The sequence below is a fragment of the Octodon degus genome, unplaced genomic scaffold (assembly GCF_000260255.1).
Source record: "Octodon degus isolate 3935 unplaced genomic scaffold, OctDeg1.0 scaffold00066, whole genome shotgun sequence".
Taxonomy (NCBI): domain Eukaryota; kingdom Metazoa; phylum Chordata; class Mammalia; order Rodentia; family Octodontidae; genus Octodon; species Octodon degus.
Genome location: NW_004524642.1, coordinates 13,328,535 through 13,345,952, shown reverse-complemented (window position 1 = coordinate 13,345,952; position 17,418 = coordinate 13,328,535). Strand labels below are relative to the sequence as shown.

Below are 17,418 nucleotides of genomic sequence, written 5' to 3'. Positions count from 1 at the left end.
CCCGCCAGATGCCAGAAGTGGGTGGAGAATTGTAGGAGAGCAGACTTAGAAGATAAAACACCTGATCAGCTGAATAAACATTATCGACTGTGTTACCAAACACTTTGAGACCTCTATGATCTGTAGAACTAGTCCTTATAGGACTGTTCTTCGAGAAAATGCAATACCAACAATATTTGCTCTTACCAGTCACTTGAACAATCTGCATAGTAGACACAGAAAACGAATAAAGAATTGAGTGAAGATGAAATAAGGACAATGAAACAGAAAAAAATTGATGAAATCTGAACAGGAACAGAAACATAAGGAAACAAACAATAGCAATGCTCAGAATCCCAGTGCAGAAGTGGTAGGTGATGAGCCAGATGAAGACATTTTACCTTTAACCTTTGAAGAGAAGGAAAACAACGAATACTTAAAGTCTCTATTTGAAATTTTGATTCTTATGGGAAAACAAACATACCTTTGGATGGGCATGAGACTGATGAAATTCCAGAAGGTCTTTTTACACCTGATAACTTTCAAGCATTGCTCTTGGATAAATTCTGGTGAAGAGGTCCTGAGAAAGCATTTTGAGGCCACAGCTGTTCCATTCAAAAACACAGCAGAAGCAGATGCTAGAGATCTATGAGAGCTGTATTCGTGAAGAAACCCTCAGGGAAGTGAGAGACTCACACTTCTCTTCCATCATCACTGACTATGTGGTGGACATAGCAGGGGAAGAGCACTTACCTGTCTTAGTGAGGGTTGTCGAAGAATCTCATAACCTAAGAGTTTGTGGGCTTCCTCCCTTATGAAGCTGCTGCAGAAATTTTGGCTGTAAAATTTCACACTACAATAACTGAGAAGTGGGGACTCAATATGGAGTATTGTCATGGCCAGGCTTATATTGTGTCCAGTGGATTTTCTTTTCAAATGAAAGTTGTTGCTTCTAGACTTTTAGAGAAATATCCCCAAGCTATCTACACACTCTGCTCTCACTGTGCCTTAAACATGTGGTTGGCAAAATCAGCGTCTGTGGTAGAGGTATCAGTTGCATTAGGAACAATTGAAGAAGTCTGTTTTTTCCATCATTCACCACAACTACTTTTAGAACTTGACAATGTAATTTCTGTTCTTTTTCAGAACAGTGAAGAAAGGGGTAAAGAACTGAAGGAAATATGTCATTCTCAATGGACGATGCTTTTGAAGTTTTAGTGGATCTCCTACAAGCACTTGTTTTGTGTTTAGATGGTATAAATAGTGACACAAATATTAGATGGAATAACTGTATAGCTGGCCGAGCATTTATACTCTGTAGTGCAGTGACAGATTTTGATTTTATTGTTATTATTGTTGTTCTTAAAAATGTCTTATCTTTTACAAGGGTCTTTGGGAAAAATCTCCAGGGACAAACTTCTGATGTCTTTTTTGTAGCCAGCAGCTTGACTGCAGTGCTTCACTCACTCAATGAAGTGATGGAAAATATTGAAGTTTATCATGAGATTTGGTTTTGAAGAAGCTACACATTTGGCAACCAAGCTTGATATTCAAATGAAACTCCCTGGGAAATTTTGTAGGGCTCAGCAAGGTAACCTGGAATCTCAGTTAACCTCTGAGAGTTACTATAAAGAAATCTTAAGTGTCCCAACAATAGAGCACATTATTCAGGAACTTAAAGATATATTCTCAGAACAGCATCTCAAAGCTCTTAAATGCTTATCTTTGGTACCCTCAGTCATGGGGCAGCTCAAATTCAACACATCAGAGGAACATCATGCTGACATGTACAGAAGTGACTTACCCAATCCTGACATGCTCTCAGCTGAGCTTCATTGCTGGAGAATCAAATGGAAACACAGAGGGAAAGACATAGAGCTTCCATCTACTATTTATGAAGCCCTCCACTTGCCTGACATCAAGTTTTTTTCTAATGTGTATGCCTTGCTGAAAGTCATGTGTATTCTTCCTGTGATGAAAGTTGAGAACGAACGCTATGAAAATGGACGAAAGCATCCCAAAGCATATTTGAGGAATACTTTGACAGACCTAAGGTCCAGTAACTTGGCTTTGCTTAACATAAATTTTGATATAAAACATGATCTGGATTTAATGGTGGATACATATATCAAACTATATACAACTAAATCAGAGCTTCCTACAGTTAATTCAGAAACTGTTGAAAACACCTGAGAGACTTTTAAAATAGGCTTTCTCATGTATTTGCTATTTGTAAGAAAAACCATGAGGAGTGTGTAGGCTGCCTAATCACTGAACATGGTAGACCATATGCCTGTCATTTAATATATTAGCCATTTGATAATCCATGTTTAAGTGGCTGCTCTCATGCTTCTGAGATCTGTTTTCCAGAAGACAGCATTGGGAGTGCCACACTTCACTTGGCATGACCCCTGCTGGTGGCACTCTGAAATCGTTTTAAGTCATTTTAGACAGCACACTTACTGCCACTGTGGATCCCTGGTCAGATATTGAATTGTCAGTTTTTGAAAAAATGAATTTTGAGATGGTGTGGGAGAAGTGCACTTTATAAAACGTTATGGTGAACCCCATAATTGACCTGTGATTAGTAGTTTTAAGTGTGTTATTAAAAATCTGTAAAGGACAGCTAAGGGAATTACTAGAGAAAAGTTTGTGAGCTCACCAGATTTCAGTGTAGATTTTGTTTTTATGAAATGAACCTAAAAGAAGAGGGTACAGTTTGAATGGAAAAGCTTACCACTGTACTCCACATCTGGTTGTTGTTGTTTACATTCCTTTGCCGAGCCTACATCTTCTTAAGCTTCTTAGCAGGTAAATGTCAAACACTTCTGCTTCATGGTCCATATGGAATCAGAGGCCATCATACAGGCAACTGAATTGTCTGTTTTCTTCTGTCTTTTTCCATGACTCTCATCTACTGCCTCATCTTGATTTATAAACAAAATCTGGAAAACCTACAAAATGAATGTTTTGTGGTTTATCTAGAAATAATACAGAAAATATTGCTGTTATTTTTGGTGAAGAAAATTTTGTATAGTTTATTTCAATCTAAATAAAATGTGAATTTTGTTTAAAATAAAAAGGAAAGTGAGAACTTGAGGATTAGACAATGAAGAGAGGGCAAGAAAAGCTAGGAAACATGACAAGGGCAAAGCCATACGTTTATGTGCACAAGACAGGTAAGGCAACGATCATGAGAATCTTCAGCAGGGTTTTGAAACTGGCAGTTAAATGGTAGGATTCTCACCCTCACTAACCATATATGCTGATACCTGTGGACTAAGCAACTGTGCTAAAGACAGCAATGTGTAATAGTATGGTCAAGCTTGGAATGCCTGTCATTCTGGTCTCATAAATATATACTACTTGTCATGTTATACCAATTAGTGCTACCCAATCTCTCAAGTAAATGTCTGTTTTTAAAAAAGGGTAATAAATGAAAACAAAAGACAAGGAAAAAAATGTCATAGGACTGTCCTGTTTACAATGCTATATACGGTTAGATTTCTAAATTTCTGCATAAGAATATGTAATTGTTTATTTCAATTTTTTGAAATATTTTTTCTTCACATTCTGTAGGGATTTAAAGTTTAACATATCAATACTTGATGAACAATATCTTTTCCATGTTACATCTAAGATGTTTGATATTCTGATATATAGTGACATTACTATGTTATAGGGTAATAATATCATCAGGTTTCTCTTTTGGGAAGTTAAAAACTTAAGTCTGCAGACCAAAAATTAGAGAAAATGAAGGAGTACAAGAAGAGCCAACATTTGGCCCTAACCTTTCAAGGTCAATGAGGACTCAGGACATAAGAGAACCTGTACTGTAACATCATGTAACTCAACAGTGTTGCAACATTCTGATCAAGGAGATTATGTGGCCATAGAGGAATGTGATCAATGATGTAGAGTGTTCCTAAGGAGAGTCACATGGAGAAATAACATTCTCTTAGGCTTTCACAGAGAGCACATTGGCCAAGCAATGGCCGTGACTCATCCACACGGCTGACACTGACAAAGGATCTGCACAATGCAGTTCAGAGGTTCGGTGTAAATCCTGAGGGGATTTGACTAACCTTGTCAGATACAAAAGTTACATTTCTTGCTATATAGGACTTGCTTTATCTTGGTCTTAACCATCTAGTAGAGAACTATAAAGCAAGGTACAAAAAGTAAAACCATATGAATATGCCGAGCTATAAAAGACTGAAGTCAACAACTTCTGACATTGCCAGTGCTACAGATAACCCATTATTCCTATGGACTACTGGAGTATATTGAATAATTTTGCTGAATTCACACACTTACAGTATTTAAATGGCAATGAAATACCCATCTCTGACAAAGCTAAACAAAAAAAGGGGAGACAAATGACAGAAATTTTTGTATCTGTATGTACAAAATAGGACACATATACAGCTTCTTTCTCTTAATTCAACATGAAGAAAGATTTGTACTAATAGTGTTTGGGTAGGATGTCATGTCTGCATCTTTTACTATGAATAACTACTATGAAGACAATGATATGCAATTTATTTTTTATATTTTAATCATTTATTGAGAAAGAAGTATCAATGAGATAGTTTCAAAACAAGTTAGTAGTAGTCACAATATTTAATATATTGCATATTGTTGTCTTTATAGTAGTTGTTCCTAGTACAAGATGCAGACATGATATCTTGTCTAAACACTATTAGTTCAAAACCTTCTTCTCATTGAACTAAGAGAAAGTAGCTGTATATTTTTCCTATTTTGTGTATGCAGATATTTATTTTTCCACTACAGAATGATATCTAATGTATTAATTATTGAAACTGTCATACTAATTGGTTTTGAAACTGTCTTATTATTTGTTTCTCAAAAAATTAATAAAAAAGAATTAATTCTGAGTGAAAAGTAAGCCAATCTCAAAATGGTAGGTTTATTATTTCATTTTACAGTGTTCTAAGAACAACAAATTAGTGTGTGGCAAAGTGATTGGTAACTACGGTGATTTTGGAAGGAGAATGGGAAAAAATTTAGCCAAATTTAGCCTTGTGATTGAAAGGTTCTATATTTTGGTTGTGGTAATGATTACTTGCATCTATCCATGTGGCAAAATTGCATAAAACTGTATACATATGCACAAGATCATGTCAAATTTGTGTCATTTTCAGGAACTCTGAGCATTGTACCAATGAAAACATCCTACATTTTATATTGTACTATAAATATAAAAAAATATTAACTTTGGGTTAAACAGAAAAATGCACATGGACTTTTTGTATTTTTTTGTATTTTTATATATTTTTGCAGTTTCCTGTGAATCTATAATTACTTAATAATAATGGAGACATATCTGAAATTGAATGATAGTTATCTTAGCCTATTTTCTGTTACTGTAACTACCACAGAATGAATGTTATGGCCTATATCTAGAAGGTTTATATATAGAGGTCCCTCTAATACCTTGTATGCTCATAGGTGGGGCTCTGGAAAGGTGATTGGATAATGTGGTTGTGATACTCATTAGTGGACTATGTGTAACTAAACATGATGTTTGGAAGTGGAGCGTGGTTAAGGAAGTAGGTTCCTGGGGAGTAGCCTGGAAGGGTTTATTTTCCTCCTTCATTCTTCCTTTCACTCTCTGAGCTTCCCCTCCACTACACTGTAAGCAGCTCTCTTCTGCCATGGTCCTGCCTTGCCATCCTGCTTTGGAACCAGCCAATGATGTACTGAAACCTCTACCAACTGTGGGCAAACTTTGTTGTATTTGCCACCACTTGATGTAACATAAGAAAAAATACTTTTGCTGGACAACCTTTTGTTTTATCATAAGTAAAATGGAATAATAGCTATACTATCACTTTAAATTATTTTAATGATTATATGAGATGACATAAGTAAAGAACATATAAGCTCTCAATAAATATTAGCCATTATTTTAACTTCTAAGGGTATTATTTAACCCCAACAAGACCACAATTAAGGACTGGCCAAATAGCTCAGCAGATTAAAGTGCCTGCAAGCAGGTGCAGGGGCCAGGGGTTCACAGCTTCATATGCTGTGCTGGCCCACCCCCAGGCACACTAAGACAGCAATTGAGTCTGGGCATGGTGGTGCATGCCTGTTATCCCAGCTCTTGGGAGACTGTAAACAGTGGATCACTAGGAGTCCAATCTAGTAGTGAGACTCTGAACACTCTGTAGACCCTCCCCTGAAAATACAAAAAAAGAAAAAAGACCACAGTTAGCCATATTTAGTTTCAATTACATTTGCTACATAGTACAATCTGTGCATGAAGTCATGGGCTTCTGGGTTTTAGATATCATGGTATAATGACAATAGGAAACATGTCTTTACTGTAGAGTGTCTGAAGTAAGCTGAGCCCAAGGTGGTGGGAGCAAAGGATAGGACCCTCTACCCTGGCTGACTACAGGGGAAAGAGAAACTATAGTGAGCAATGCTGTGTAAAGATCAAAGGTTTTGAGATAATCAATCTTCATATTTTAAAGAGGATTTCACAGAATCACTTGAGATGCTCTGTTCAAATGATTTAAATCTAAAGATAGGAAGCAGTAGCATGCACAAGATCCTTCTTTCTAATGATGTGGGATGTGAGTCAAAGTAAATGTCTCCTCCTTTAAATTGTATCTGGTGTTGTTTTTTAGGCAACAAGAAAGTTACCAAGACAGATTTTGTTACTAGGGAAGAGGGGTGCTTTCTGTGATACTGCCTTAGGATATGATTCAGAGGACTTTAAAACTGGTTCACAGGAACACTTCTGCAAAGTTTGGAGATGCCAGCTAGAGAAGCCCTAGAATTCTGTAAATGAAGCTTCAGGGAGAAGTTCTGACCAGATCTCAGAAGGCCAAAATGCTGATAGAATGACAGGTGAGAAAGGCTCAGGAAGTACCTGTTGAGAAGGAATCCATCAGCAGTTGGACTTCAGACCACATGTGTTACAATGTCGCAGAAAATTGTCTATATTTTTTGAGACTGATGAAAACTAAAATTAATGGCAACCCTCATGGAGCATTCCTTTTGCCTATTATTACTTGTGTCCAGGTTTTCCCCCAAGTTTAAAGAGGGGAGGCATGTATGCATAGATGGCATTTTGAAAAGTGACTTAATCATAGTGTGTGATACTGCATCATGTGTTTGGTAATAGATTAGTCCACTGATTCGTTTAGCATGGTCCTGGGTGTAACTGAATACATTTGCTGAAGATGGAGGATCCACCCTAGGTGTGAGTGGCACCACCCAGGCCTATAGGCTAAATGGAATAAAAAGGGAAAGCAAAAGGAAGGCTGCTGCTTCCTGCCTGCCTTGTCATGGACTGTTGTTTCTCCTCTTCCATGCCTTGGAGCCAGTTGATTAGGAATGAAACCCTCCATAAAATGTGAACTAAAATAAACTGTTCCTCTTTAAACTTGTGAATGCCAGGTATTTTGTCCCAGCAGTGACAAGGTAACAAAGACTATATCCTTTTTCCACCTTCAATACTCAACTATACACAGATCTGAAGCCTACAGTATCACCTCATCTTATAGTGGATTTTTAGTTACTTTGATTTCAGAATATTCTTCTGACTGTAGACAATGTTTACTTATATGGGATTCTGTGATTTGTTCTTTGATTTATTTACTTTTAGCTTTATTTAATAGCCTATTCTCTTAACAAATTCAAGTCACTTATTAAATGTCATAAGAAAAAGGATTATTGCCTTAAGTAGATTGTAGTCGTGTGAGATTTTATTTGGTAATGTACAAAAAAGATAACTATGACACGTTAAGTTTTATAATAAGAGAAATATTAATGTACAGGGAAAGAGGAGCTTAGCCTAATAAGTAATTCATGAAATATGTTCATAAGATCAAAATAAACTTATAAATATGACATTTTCATGGTTTTTCCTCTTTGGTTGTCTGCCTGAAGAAAGGACAAGTTACAAATGTTCATTCTCAAGTGTAAGAATATTTCCCAGTTTAATTAATGAGGTGTCTGGCTTATATTTGTAAATATGCTCATGAGGCTTGGTGATTAGAGAATGACTCCCAACAACAATCCTACCATAGAAGGCATATGTCTCAAAGAGCTGAAGTACCCAAGGACAGATGGATGAGGTACTAAAAGCCATCAGTTTTCATAGGAAACACCTTGTTTAACTTATCCTTTTGCATTTTTATTACCATATTAGTCACTAGAACTATTTTTGACTGCCATGATAATAAGACTTAAAATAAGGTTCATTAAGAGTTGTCACACCACTGTCCGGAAAAAGTCACCAGCATTTTTCTTGGTATTGACATTTATGGAAGCTTCCACTTCCAAGAAAACAATGGAACTGCTTTGTAAGAAAGGACTCTATGCTTTTAGGTCTATGTAGGAAGCAGCTTGGCAAGATCACCAACTATCAGCACAGAGAGAGTGGGGCCCCAAGCTAAGTGTTAAAAATTAAGTAGAAATTAGCCAAGCCAGGCAAAAAGAGATGCCAGAAAGAAAGATACCTGAGTGAGGGATGTGGGAACATCTGGAAAAACCTCCAAAATGTGTAGATAAGTTATGGATCTATTTTGGTAGGTCAGACAAAGATAAAGGTAGCATACGCCAGGTGTATAGCTCCATAAATTAATAATGTGCCACATATTTCAGACATATTTTGAAAATAGAGCTAGTAGAATTTGTTTGTGGATCATGTAAGAGAGTATGAAAAAGAGATAAATAAATCATGATTCCTATGTGTATGTCTATGAATAATTATAGACTGAGACAAGGGGGTAGGCAGGAGAATAAGAATTGCAACTTTAGTTGTAATTCTTCTCAAATTCGTTTTGAGAAGCCTGCTAGATATGTGTAAGTGAAGAATTCCAGCAGGTGGCTGTGTATTAGTGGAGCTCAATATAAACGTAAGAGGGCCAGCCAAATAGCTCAGCATATTAAAGTGCCTGTAAGCAGGTGCAGGGGTTGGGGGCTCGATCCCCTGGCTTGCTGTGCTGGCTCTGCCACCAGACTGAACTGAGATGGAGATTGAGACTGGGTGTGGTGGCGCACGCCTGTAATCCCAGCTCTTGGGAGGCTGTACATAGGCAGATCACTACAAATCCGATCTAGTAGTGAGACCCCAAACACCCTGTAGACCCTTCCCTAAGATACAAATAATAATAATAATAAATAAAAATTTAAAAGACAAAAAATTAATTTGAGAATCATTTGCATAGTAGTTAAAGCCACAGGAGTAGATGAATTACTCAGAGTAGAAGTTAAAAAAGTAATGAGGGCCAGAACTCTGGGTACACTGGGAGAGTGACAAAGGAATAGGAATTGGAGAAGGACCTCGAGTCCCAGCAACCAACAAGGTGATGAGGAAAGACAGGCCAGTGGCTATCACAGGAGGCAAGCGAAGAAAAGATTATGAAGAAGCAGTCATTAGCTGATGGGAAACTGAGTAAATACAGAAGAATGATCCTTAGGTTTCTTTGATAATTACTTCATCTGGAGTGGCAAGTCAGAAACCCAAATGGGACAGTTTGAGTAGACAAAGAAAAACTAAGAAATATAACTTACAAATAGTGAATCCTTTAGAGATATTTTCTGTGAAATGAAACAAAGACATGGGATTTCAGCATATCTTGTCTTTCAGTGGGAAATGTAAACATTCTGATACCAGAGATAATACTTTAGGCTTTGCTTTATGCTACTACATTTCCTAACATATTCTCTTAGGTAAATTCTCAATTCTAAAGATTGATGGGTAGATAGGTAGGTCAAAGACTTGTGATTTGTCAAGAAGAGAACAGTTGTAAGATTAAAGTAAAACACTAGAAGAATACCTAGAGAAATGAATATAAATATTTACTTGGAATTGTAGAATGTGATCCTTGGTAATGACCTGTCTGCAGTGGCACATCTACAGTGCTTCACTGATTAGAATAATCTGGCAAAATTGTTTCCTATTCAGGACAGAAAACTTGAAGCTCCATTTAGAAAGCTCAGCTTATATTCTTAACCTTAACTGTTCCCAAAAACCTTGTCAATAATAAGAAAAGCGCAATGATACTGGAATGGTCTGAAGAATGGAAAGACAGCTCTCAATAGGACTTGTTTTAAGAAGATACTTGTCATAGCATCAGACAAAGTCTTTAGGGACTAATATGGTAAGACATGAGGTATTGCCTTTTTCTCCTCCGTCTCATGACTACTGCACCTCTGACCCTTTATTCCTGAAATTGTTGAATTCATAAAATCACCATGGGCTGACCATCCTCTGGGAAATTGCTGTACACTTTAGAAACTTATATGCCATGACAATCAGTGACTAATAGGAAGTACCAGGCACTGAAAATGAGAGTTTTTTTTAACTGCAGATGGATTTCGTTTTCCAGAGCAGCTGCTGGGGAAATTGTCACACAAGCAACAGAAATTAGTCTTTGGAGTCTCTTTCTATGGCACTTTCTTCCACAGGCACCAAGATTATTGTGCTCCCTGGATTTTATCTCTACAGGAAAAACTTTTTTGAATAATTTATAAATTGCCTTATATGAAACTATTGGTATCTAAATGTCGTTGCATTTAGATACCAATACAATGGTATCTAAAGCAGAGCATTGTTTTATTGAGGAGGACTCTTCTTCATTTCAGAAGTCATGGTAATGGGCTGTGAAGCACGTGAGCTGGGAAAACTGCTGTCCCAGTATATCTGCACAGCCACCTCCACCACACTAAGTCTCCAAAAAATATTTTTTAGTTTGTTCAGTCACAACACCATATTTCTAATACTCTTTACTGAGTATGTTGTCTTAAAAATTACTAAGAATGCACATTCATGGAGACTTTTAGGAGATGATGGTGCTTTGCTGACAATATTTATTTGATAAACATTTCTTCAGCATCTACTATGTGCACCATGCTAGCAACTGGATCTTAGCAAGAATTCAAAGCATATTATTTCATTTAACCCTCCACAATGATCAGGTTAGTTTTATAAAGTAAAAGATGTTAGATTCCTGAATGCTCAGAGCCAGTTAACTAACAGGATCAAAAGTATTGAACCAAGAACTAGGGATATAGCACATTGGCATGATTGCCTTTCTGGAAAGCACAAGGTTCTGAGTTCAGTTCCTGGCACCCAATAAAAATAAAATCATGTTACATAGAGATTTTAAAAATAAAATCATGTTACACTAGCAGAACTGGTAATGTTCATGGCACAGATTGGTCACTGCTGTCTAGAACAGCCAAGTATCTTTCCTCAAGGAATTAAAGATCTCTCCTGCAGTCACACTGTCTTAGATCCAGATCTTTGAATGACATTTTGCAAAGCTTTGATCTTGCTGAGAAGTAAGAATCTCATCAGTCCATCAAGGCTGCTGGAGCTGTTCTTTGAACTTCTGCATTGCCATGATAAGTTTCTGTGAAAGACTTTATAATCACACATTGTGACTAATATTAAGAATATAAATGCAAAATATAAAGGATAATAAAAGGAACATAGTAATACAGAATTTTGTATACACCAGGCTGGGAAACAGCAATGCAACTGCAGTCATGATGTCTTTAGATGTGGTGACTGAGCTCTACCAAAGGAACATGTGGAATGGTGCCCAAACCATCAAAGTTATCATGACTTCCCTCTTCTCCAAGGTCACCAAGACATTGGTTCACTCTGACTTTTTTCCTTGGGAAAGATGAAAATGAGAAAAAAGGTAGTAGCACAGAATCTGAGAATGAAGGAACAAGAGACCACAGCAAGAGACCTGTTCATGCACTATGTCACAAGCTAGAAGAGCTCCAAAAATAGGAAGTTGGAAAAGGCAATAAAAGTGTTCAAGAAACAAAAAAGAAAATCCAGAGGTGTTTTGTAGTTATTCACTTGATCCATGACCCCCGAAATTTTGCAACTACTCAAGCAGCTAGAGAACTCTAGAGAAAAGTTTGAAGGGAAGATGATACTTATGAACCTTATCTCCAGATTAGTGGAAATCCATGAGGGTTTTCTCTTCAATTTCTCCTCCTTTATCCAAAGGTTTCTGCAGCCCCACCAGATAGAAGCAACAAAGATTTTTTCTGTTTGCTGCGCAAGGCTTGCATGACCTTTTACTTCAGGAGATCATTGCTCATGACTATGGCAAATAATTTATGACTGACAAGAACTCTGGAGAAATCCTGACAGTAGGCATCAATGCTATAAAGGGAATAATAGCCTGATGTCCTCTCTCCATGACTGAGGAACTTCTCCAAGGCTTAGATCAGGAAAAGACCACAAAGATAAGAGTGTAATGATGTCTGCTAGAACTTCGATCCAGCACTTCTGAACACTGAATCCTCAGAAGTTACAGAAGAAATTCTGGAGCAAACTACAAAAGCTTCTGTACAGGCAAGAGTACAAGAACAGGATGAATTAGATGCTAAGATTGTATTCTAGAATCAGATGTTTTAGATATTGAGAAAGAAGAGGATGCTGAAAATGATGAAGCTGGGTGGGACAGTACCAGTCTTAGTGAAGTGGAGAAGGTTAATGGTGAATAGGTTGAGGTGTACCACTCTTCTGATGAAGAACAGCAAAATATCTCCCAGAAGCCAAGCAGCATGGCCATGAAGGAGCAGAGGACCAAGACCAGAGCCATCAGCAGCAGTGGGTCTTGACTCAAGAAGACTTTCAGAAATCCACAAGGCACAAGTGAGAAAAGAGCTTGCTGCTGCCCCAGGGAAAGCCCAAAAGAGGAAATTGAAATAGACAGTGATGAGGAGGCCCAGGAATGAATTACTATCTATTAGAGATATTGAGTGCATTTATGAAAAGCCCAAGTCTGACAGGAGACCCTACTGGCCTCTGCAATGGCAGGAAAGATAGACTGAAAAGAACCTGGGAGGAATAAAACCAAAATGAAACAATTTTCCAGTTCTACAAATAAAGAGAAGAAAAAAACAGAAGAACTTTATGATGATGCCCTATAGCCAGAATGTTCAATCCAAAACCAAGTGATCCTTCCAAGAGAAACAGCTGGCCCTATGAGATGCACTTTTGAGAAAGAGGAAAAGGATAAAGTAACTTCCAAGCAAGTTTTTCATTCCAAGAGAATGCTAAATTTGTGCAGTTACTCTGAAATTTAGTAAGTATAGAGTATTTATTTACATTTAAAAGTCCCAAAAGTACTGTATTGTGGAAATCATAGTCAAAAATAGTACAGAACCAAAATTCAAAAACATGGTTTCAACATAAAAATTTGTCCTTTACCATGTAGTAGGAAAACTATAAATCAAAACATTTTCTGCTTCTGTCTAGGTGATGTCTGAGGTAGTCCATAAAAAGAAGGGCCATAGAACCAAGGGACAATGTCAAGCTTACCACAAAAGGAAATATTAAATACCTTTGCCCCTTACAGAAACTAGTTTGAAAAACTAGTTTTAGTAGTGGAAAACCAGGCATAGGAGTGCGCTCCTGCAACTTCAGCACCTGGGAAGTTATGGCAGAACTCAGCTATCATTGAGTTCAAGGCCAGCTTGAATTACATAGAGACCCTGTCTCAAAAAGCAAAAATAAATACATAAATAATAAAAATGTAGTAAAAATTCTATTCATTTCAGCACTTTAAAGATAACAGAAGATACATGGGAATAAATTTAAGAGATTTGTAGACCATGTGAAGAAGCAGAGAAATATAAATCAGGACTTGAGAAAAAACTTGGGTAAATATTTGAATATTGAATATTCTAAGTGTTCCAGTTCTCATTCAATGTAGCATATATGTCAAGCAAAATATCAAAGGAATTGCTACAAATTGTTGGAGCTATTACGAAGTCTCCTTGGAAATAATAAATATGTTTTGAATAGTGAATAACAAATCCCTGAACTTCCCCAAAGAAGTCTGAAAAGGAAAGAGATCAAGAAGAATACTACCTGCCAGATACACAATTGAATTATAAAGGTGTATTGATTAAAAGCATTTAACACAAGTGCAACAGTGGATGGCAGAACAAAGAAACAGCATAGTAAAAGTAGAACAACACTCAAGGATGATGATAAAGATTTAAAATTGCAAAATTCAGGTCATCAAAGAAGAGGGTAGAGAATTAAAGTAAGTTCCTTCCTCACATCTTACATTACTATAAAGTCCAATCTTGCCTCAGCTTCCTGCATGCAGTGCAACAATTACAGGTATTTACTACCACACCAGTAGGACTTTTTTAAAAATATAGCCTCATGTTATCATATTTTAAAATTCAGATTTTAAACATTTTTTATATAAAGCTGGATAGGTTAGTATGAACCTATAATTCTAGCACTCTGGAAGGCTTAATCAAGATGATTGCAAGTTTCAGTCCAGCCCACACAACTTAGTGACTTAGCAAGACCCTGCTCCAAAATAAAAAAGTACAATATAAAAAGCGTGAGGTAGCTCAATGCAAAAGGCTTCAATTCAATCTCTAGTACTGCCATATGTAGAAAAGCAAATAAGATTCAAAACAGAAGGAAAAGAATTTATGTCAAGAATTTCCATAGGAAAGTTAAAAGCAAATGGCATGTATACATTATGTTATATAATATATAATATATAACAATAATATATAACATAATATATTATGTTTATATAATGCTATATAATGGCATAATATATATATATATATATATATATATATATATATATATATATTTTTAGAGTTTGGGTCTAAATGACCCCCAAAGCCTCATGATGGGCATTTTTTGGAGGCACCTCAATCTAGAGTGTGACTGACTGGTGGTGCAACGTTCGGTTAAGGGTGCTAGGTTTAGAGGTGGGTGATTTCTGAATCAGTCCACTGATTGAATCAGCACCTCCCTAATCCCAGAATCCTGGATAGAATATAAAAGGGGCAGAAAGACACTGTTAAGGTTCAGTTGTTGATTTTTCTGTCTCCTCTTCCGTGAGCTATTGCCTCTCTGCTGTGTGCCACCTACCTTGAAGCCAGCTAATTATGGACTGAAACCCCTAAAAACTGTGAGCTAAATACATCTTTCCCTCATTAACTTTGGGTGTTGGGTATTTTGTCTCATCAGCAAGAGAAAACTAAGACAGGGATGGTCAGTGTTTTACTATTACTTCTTTGTTAAAAAGCTTCAATGATTTTCAATTGTTTTGAGAACAAAAGTCCTTCCTTAATTCTTTTATTTCTTTGGAGAATAATAGTTAATATATATTGTGTATTGTTATCTTCCAAGGAGTTACTCAGAGTACAAGATAAATTTCTTTGTACATAGAAATGGCGTAGAAATTTCTCCAAATGATATTAGCAGAAACATTTCTTTACAATGAACTAAGAGAATCTAGTAGAGTAACTATCTTGGTTCTCCCCTTTTCCTTTCCTTCCTTTCCCCTTTCCTCCACTCTAATTCCTCTTTGTTTTTGAACAATTTCTTCCCATTTCATAATACATATTGTACATTTTTGACCTTATACTGTTTTGGTTTCTCAAAAAGGGAGACAAAATGATGTCTATACACGTGAGTCTGATTTATTTCACTTATGAGTATGGTCTCCATTTACCTATAAACGTCTCACATTTATCCTTCTTTATGGCTAAGTACCCCATTATATAAGAGAAGCACATCTTCTTTGTCCACTCCTCAGTTGATGGGCATTTGGGTTATTTCCAAGATTTAGCTACTACAAATTAAGTTCCTCATCATTTCACTCAATTTAACATTTTCAAGAACACTGCTCCAAACCAGCTTGAGGTCATCCATCAGCCTTGCATACTTCAGTCTTTCCTTTTCAAATCTTCCTAATGCAGATACCTCTCCCAGGACCACTCTACTTTCTCCCCTGGTTTGTCAAGTTCTATGCCTCAAGACTTAACTTTTTGTTTTTCACCCATACTGGGGATTACACCCAGGACCCTCACACTGAACCCCATCTTTAGCCCTTTCTTTGTTTTGAGGCAAGATCATGGTATGTTTCCCAGGCTGGGCTCACACTTACAATCTTCCTGCCTCAATTTCTCAGAGCTCCGGGATTATAAGCATGCTGCACCACACCAGATAAGACCTACAGGTTTAAGTTTGTTTTAAATATCTAGATTGTGGCTTGTGTCTTGTTCTCTGAGCTTCTAGAAAAGCTTTTCTTTCAATGTCCATAGTGATTATTTAACCTTAGCTAAATAGGTTTCTATTACTTATACCCTACCCGATAAGATCTTGAGGCCTGAAAAGAAGGAATCATATGTCTTATACTCTTCTACATACCAGGGCTTGACATATATAATTTTGGTAAATGTGGCTAGTAGCTTCATCAATGCATGAAAATACTTAGAACCATCTGAGACAGGTATTACGTGTAATAATATCATCAAGCACCAAAACTCAAGAAACAAACTAAAAAGAAACAGCAATTCTCTAATACAGGAAAGAAAAAACATTGAATATTTTGTATTTTTCTCTATATTGTATTTTTCTCTAATACACAGAAAGAAAAAACGTTGAATTGTGACGTTAAAAATATCCCCCCAGCAGGAGCCAAACTACTTTTCTTGATGCAACTCAGCAAAATGCAGAAGGCTATGAAGCAATAGTGAGTAAGAGTTTGAGCTGAAGAGTTTCTTGTGGGAAGCTGTCTTGATGAGGTGCCACTTTAGCACTGGCAGAGAGGTGCATGTGTTCTTAGCTGAACTCTTTAGTTTATGCAGCACACATAACGAGATTTTTAAGAAAGGTCTTATGGCTCCAGCATCATTTCCTAGCACTGTAGAGGAGATGTGGTCCAGATATAAGTATTTCCCATTGGTATTTTACAAATGAGGTATGTAACTTTGGAACATTACTCTCTCTTAGCTTAATCTCAACCCTGTTTAAAGCTCTCTGGGTTTTTACCCTTGAAGCTGATCTTAGTAGGAGAAAAATTGCAAATTCTTGTTTACTGATCACTCCATGGATTCATAATTACTAACTTCAAGCAGTCACTTTTTTCTTCCTGCCAGTCACACCACGTTTCCCAATCCCTATTTATTTATCCATTCTTCTAGATGACTGCTCCATTCCATTCTTCTGTCCTTAGAACTCCATTCATCTCCTTTCCTGTCCTCAGTCCTAGATAATGACTTTGTTTCCTATTTCTCTGAGAAGACAAGCCATTCAACTCCCTCTGCTTTTTCCACCTCTATCAATAGTTTAAAATACCTCTTGTTGCTGTAAATGTATCCCCTTTCTGTGCATCAAGTTCAAGTCAAAACTTTCACTTAAACGTTGGATGTAACCACGTCTGTCAGCTGTAGGCCATTACATCAGCCCTTCTCTCTTTTTTTCTTCTATTCAGATGTCCCACTATGGGGTGAGATAGTATCTCAGTGTTGATCCAGCAGAAAAGTATAAAAACGAAGTATAAAAAGTAAAGCCATATTAATATGCTGAGCTGTAAAAGGCTCAAGTCAACAACTTCTGACATTGCCAGTCCTATGGATAACCCACTACTATTACGG

The 17,418-nt window shown here is 36.9% G+C and overlaps 2 pseudogenes across 1 annotated transcript; both read left to right on the top strand.

Annotated features, from left to right (window-relative positions):
• LOC101588107 lies at positions 1-2,549 on the top strand (annotated as a pseudogene). The gene has a single exon (XR_192591.2). The product of XR_192591.2 is annotated as a 52 kDa repressor of the inhibitor of the protein kinase-like (transcript).
• An 8,613-nt stretch (positions 2,550-11,162) lies between these two features.
• LOC101587706 lies at positions 11,163-13,018 on the top strand (annotated as a pseudogene).
• Positions 13,019-17,418: the final 4,400 nt, after the last annotated feature.